Source organism: Phalaenopsis equestris, unplaced genomic scaffold, assembly GCF_001263595.1.
Source record: "Phalaenopsis equestris unplaced genomic scaffold, ASM126359v1 Scaffold000567, whole genome shotgun sequence".
Classification (NCBI taxonomy): Eukaryota; Viridiplantae; Streptophyta; class Magnoliopsida; order Asparagales; family Orchidaceae; genus Phalaenopsis; species Phalaenopsis equestris.
Window position 1 is genome coordinate 363,799 of NW_018165007.1, and position 6,422 is coordinate 370,220.

The following is a 6,422-nucleotide window of genomic DNA, read 5'->3' on the forward strand; positions in this document are numbered from 1 at the left end:
AAACCCGGCGCTTTTCGGACGGAGCCGACCAGGAGCCAAGCCTGAGCTCGCTCAAGCTCGGCTCGTTTACAGCCCTATCTACGCCATCCGTTCTTTGATAACTACATAGAGGGGTCTGTTGAAGCTAAGACATTTGCCGCACATTTTTAAACTATGAGGTGATAAATTTTCCTCCTAGCAACATTTTTCTTTTTAAAAATTAAAAAAATAAATAAATTTCATCAAACTAAGAAAAAGGAAACTAATACTTTTAATGTTTTAAAGTGAATTTAAAATTGCAAACTATGAGGTGATAAATTTTCCTCTGAGCAACATTTTTCTTTTTAAAAATTAAAAAAAAAAATAAATTTCATCAAACTAAGAAAAAGGAGAATAATACTTTTAATGTTTTAAAGTGAATTTAAAATTGAGCATGTACTGAAATGTAATATAATGTTTGTTTAAGAATGAAAATTCATTAAATCGAAAAATTAAAAGTAATTTTTTTAGCACAGATTAAAAGGCACTACATTAGTTGGCAATATTGAGATAAAAAATATAGCAATCATGCAAAATCAAACTGCAAATGGTGAAGGTATAGCACTTGTGGCCGAATTCAAGCTTTCACTAAATGCTTACCTCAAAGATCTCGTGTCATCCCCTGTAAGATCTCTTACATATATCATAGCCTTCAACAATCAACACCCAATTGAGGTAATTAACAATGATCTATGTTATTATAATGTAATTGCCATGCATTTAGCTAAAATGAAACCCAATTAATTCACCTTACTATCAATTCATTCAGGAAATGACAAACGAATATGGGCAATTAATCTTCTTAGTATCAGAACAAACAAATGGGATTGATGTCATAGAAAAGAATGAAATGAAAAGAATGGCTCAACTCTCAAAGGAGGGAGTAGAGGATCTAATGCATGAGAGAAGTTTGGACGCTGTGGTTTTCCCAGACTACAGTCTTGTACATGCTATGGCAATCGGTGGCTATCCTATCATTAGTGTCCCAGCTGGGTATAATGACTCCGGCGCACCATTTGGTATTTCCTTTGCTGGATTGTGGGGTTCAGATGATAAATTGATTGAGATAGCCTATGCTTTTGAACAAGCTACTAGAGTTAGAAAACCCCCACCACACCTAGTTTCTTAAATATTTCAGTACATTAATGTTGAGTTGTGGGGAACTTTATGAATCATGACATTATATTATCTTGTATTTTTAATAAAAGCTGAGATGTTGAAATAAAAAATTGTCAACATTTTGCCCGTGTTCAATTAAATATCTTATTTCCTTTTCTAGAAAATAAGATATTTAATAATTAATCTTTGTAAAATATTTTGTTATATATGTTTCAGATGGATTTAATTTTATTCGTTCTGATTTTATTTTATTTAATTTTTTTTAGTTATAATTTTTCTGTATATGTCATGCTAGTTTTCGTCACTATTAGAGTAATAAAGTTTCTTTTAATATATGTTGATGACATCCTCTTAGCAAATAAAGATTCTAAGACCATCAATCAATTGCTTTCAAATCTATATTAGCCCTTTAAATTTTAGCAATAATGTAGTCTAAACATCTTGTGGACTACATTTACATGAAACACAACATTCTACTGAGCTTCTATATTACTCTATAATTATGGAGAATTGTTAGCATCTTATCCAACCCTCATCTCTTAAGCCTCTTCTTTTTATTACTCTAATTCTGAATTTGAAAATTCTGAGCTATATTGCCACATTGCTAGTTCTCTATAATACAAAATAATTTTTAATGTTACTACATCATTTGTGTTAAATAAAGTATGCCAAAACATGAATAATCTTTTTTAATAGTCATTTTTCACATACTCAAAAAGCTTCTTAGATATATCTATAGGCTTTACATTACTACATGTCCCTTTAATTATGCTCTTTCTTAAGGAGGGAAAATCGATGGTTGTTTTTGAAATCATTATCCAAAGTTTTTTTTTATGATATTTAAGACTAAGGCATTTCCGACGGTATAACCGATTGGTTTGTATGATATTTATAATAATCGGCGTTGTCCATCACAAAGCCATCAATTAGGGTTAATATATCCAACTGATGACCTAAAACTCATATTTTTTATTTACTAGCGTTTGTTCGGAAGCCGGCCGAAGACCTGTCGCATCATTCTTCAATAAACTCCAATTTTTTTTGCATTTCTTCATTCAAGTCAAATGTATACTTGATTGCACTATTCACTAAAGTTTCTTTTTTTACTAGATTATTTTTAATGTATTTTGAGACTTGAGTCTTTTGGAGGAATCCAAAAATGTGATTTGGTTTTCTGCATTTTTGATAGCTTATCTTATAGTTACGTGCTTATCTAGCACTCAGCTCTTAAGAATTTTGATATCTAACACGTAAATTTTAAGGAAAAACATGCATGCCTAGCACATAATTCTTATGTATTTTTGTATCTCACACCTAAACTTTCATATTTACGTACGTGACACTTTGGTGCTTTAAATCAATGCATGAAAAATGTGTATTTCACTTTTCAAAATTGATAATTGTGTTGTTTTTAATGTGATATTAAAGCTTAGTGTGGTATGTGTGAAAATATGAAATTTTAGGTGTTCTTATGTAAATACATAAGAATTGAGTGGTATGTATGTAAATGGCACTTTTAAAGGAAAATTTACATACTTGACACACAATTCTTATGTATTTATGTATCTCACACCTACACATTTGTATTTATATACATGACTGTTTGGTGCTTTAAAATTATGCATGGAAACATATATTTCACTTCTAAAATTGTTAATTTTGTTATTTTTGATGTGATATTAAAGTTCTGAGAGCAAGATATTAAAATGAAAAAGTTTAGGAGTTCTTATGTAAATACATAAGAATTGTGTGCTATGCATGTAGATGCCTCTTTTTAAAAAGAAATTCACATAACTAGCACAAAATTCTTATGTATTTATGTATATCACACCTAAAATTTCATATTTACATAGGTGAAACTTTGGTGCTTTAATTCTATGCATGAAAATGTGTATTTCACTCTTAAGAAGTTGAAATAATGTTGGGATTTACCGTGATATTAAAGATTTTAGTGATATATGTGTAAATATTAAAGTTTCGGTTTGAGATATGTAAATAAATAAGTATCAAGTGGTATGTTTTTTGAAATGTGCTGCGGTATATATGCAAAATGTGTTTATGTATATAAAAAAACTTATAAGCTATTAGGTCATTACAACTTTTGAGCTAGAACGGATTTAAATTGTTCAACTTGAGACTGTTTCTGTTCTAGCGGATCAATATCAACCCAAACTAAACACAAATTGATTGTGCTTATGAAATATTTTATCAAATGTATAGGTTACATATGGATATTCGCAGTATAAGATCATGGATATAGAATAGACTATATCCTAATAGAAAATGACTCACTGGGGAGTTTTTGAACGGCGTTGACTCCTTCATGCAAGCAACATCTCAACTTCTGACTCACTATTAAAAGTTTATGTTTTAATGTCCATATTCAAAACACAAGAATTGATCATACTTACAGCTTGGAGAACTTGTATATGATTTATACCATAAAGGCTTTCAACTAGATTATTAGTTTTGGATTTCACATGGAGAGATTGAACCTGACATTTACACTGAAACTAATGCTTCAATTAGCTCAGCTCGTTCAACGAGCTATGATTCTCTATTTGAGTTGGACTCAAGTAGATATAAAAAAATGATCTTAGATGGATCAAAATTCATTATATAAGTCAAATGAAAGAGGAACAACAAAATAAAGCTCTGAATTACTGAATGTGACATAAAGACCATTGTGGAAAGGTTACTCATCTCATATTGTGCTAACGGTTACTCTTAGAAAGTTGGTAATTAAAATATAGTTTAAAATGCTCAATAATGCTTTAATTAGGTTGGAGGATTACTATAAGAGATAAATCCACAAAAAAAAAAAAAAATTTGTGTCATAAGACTTATATAAAATGAAAAGTTTGATCTCCAAGTTGGGTTTGAAATCAAAGAAGATATATTGTCGTGTTAATAGGTGCATGTTATGTTATAAGGCTGATGCAATGGAAACTCAGTGTAGATTTTATGAGCCTCTTAGATTCAAACCTCTAAATAATAAAAAAAAAGATATAGAAGAAAGTTTCGTGTAAGTGCCTCTATTATTTGCTTATTTCATGACTTCAAAGACTATTTATTTGTATGTATACTGCTTTGTAAATTTGATAACATCATAACAAATTAGGTGTATTCACTTTGCAAATTTGATAACATCATAACAAATTAGGTGTATTCAACTCAATGAATTATCCCGTAGATGGATAAGTATGGAATCATTTTGATCATACTTATCTTGGATTTGTTGTGGAGGTACATAATGCTAGACTTGACCCCGATGGATTCATAATCAGATCATTTTGTCGTATTCATATTGTCATTTGATCTTTACTCTATATATTCTTTCACTTGAGATGTGTACGGCTACTCCTTTTATGTTACTGACATTGATTATACTAGGTCCCAATAGCCCAAACAGAAGAATTGATGTATGCAAACAATTGTTGTTAGATGAATTGCAACTTCATTAGAAAATAGGTGTCATCATAGATGATGTTTCTATGAATTAAAACATTCAAATGAAAGCAGCTTTAATGCGGAAAAAAATTATTTTTTAGTGTATGGAATTTTATTGGACGGAGACTGTGCGAAGTTAGTTTGTCTATATTACATGGATTTGCCAAAAACATTTACTCTTCAAAATGATAGAAAAAAATCATGGTATGATTATCATCATATGTTTCTGCAGGCAGTCACTTTTTCAAGCAAAATAGAACAATATTTAGATGAAAAAAATTGAGAAATAAGATTCACCACCAGGATTAAATTGGGATGAGTTGTTCTAGATTGTTAGTGCAATACTTAGGATTAATAATAATTTTGAGCTATCTTTAAATTTTGGTGTTAATCATAGTTGGGCAATATTTAGATGAATTGTTCTAGATTGTTGGACAAAACAATACATGTTTTTGGGAATAGACATAGTCTGAATGTTATATTAGAGCAAAATCTCCACTGAGTCTCCATTGCATCAGCCTTATAAAATATAAACTAACCAATAATCCAGTAGGTGGTGCCTTCAACTATAATATTTATTTTCAAGTAGTTAGGTAATGCATTAGGGAGATGCAAATCACATTAACTCAATGATCAATAGTTTCGAGTGGCAACTCTTTATGTTCTTATCAATTTTGATAAAGTTTTAACTGTAAAATAATTAAATTTATAAAATTAGTAATAAAACCATCAAGGATCTTGAAACTTGTGTCAATTGATTATGTGAACTATAATTATGATACAATATGAAATTAAATCTAGAAAGGTGCATACATAATTTACAAAGTTACATATATACCTTTCTTCATCTTAAGTCTAAAGATCCACTCATTGAAAAAACAAACTCAAAATAGTCAAGTAATCATCATAAGAGATACATGAAAGTGAAGAAATGTTAAATATACATTTAATTGTAATAATAGGTAAATTTGCAGTTTTAGAAAATATAAATATATTTTTCTTGCTTATTAAATCTTAAAATTCAGCCATTTGTCACTGGAATAGAGAAATGGAGTTACTAAAATTAAAATTGAAATATTTAATAATGTGCATGAAAATTTTTAAATTATCTCAAATTTTAATTAAATTAAGTTTATAACAAAAACAAAACTATTTAACATCAATTTAGATGTTGTTATGAATAGTTAGTAAATTTGAAATTTTTATACTTACAAATATACACATCCAACTTAAGAGTATCATAGCTCACAAATTTAAACTCCATATCACACTGGATTTTCACCAATTATATATATTAACAAATAAAAAATAAAAAATAAAAAACTAAAGATCAAATATTTTATATTAAAAAAAACTAATATTTTATAGAAAATGCATTTATATTTTAAATAACTTAAACATTGAGGGGTTGTTTAGAATGCAATTCTAAGAAGCCAAATTAAATTTCATTAATTTCATAGCACTTGAAGATCATTTGAATTTGTTATGAATTTTTAAACGAAAAATATATTAAAATTTTAATTATTTATAAAAAAAAAAGCAAAATAAAAGTCCAAAAAGGCATAAAACTTTCTTAAAACATATATTAACCTAATAATAACTTATAAAAATAATTCGAAAGAATTTGAAAAATATTTATGTCAAAATATGCTAATTATCTATTTAAAAATTCAAAATCTATTTAATTTTAATTTTAAAAATTCACAAAATATTTGAACTTTCTTAAATTTTATATTTATTACTTTATAAGATTTTTAACTACTTTCCTAAGTGTTATAGATATTTTATAGAACGTTAATGTAGTTGAATACTTGATATATATATATATATATATA

General features: G+C 28.0%; 1 pseudogene; it reads left to right on the plus strand.

Moving 5' to 3' along the window:
• Nucleotides 1-1,172, plus strand: part of LOC110029356 — a 2,640-nt pseudogene extending 1,468 nt beyond the window's left edge.
• The last annotated feature ends 5,250 nt before the right edge of the window (nucleotides 1,173-6,422 follow it).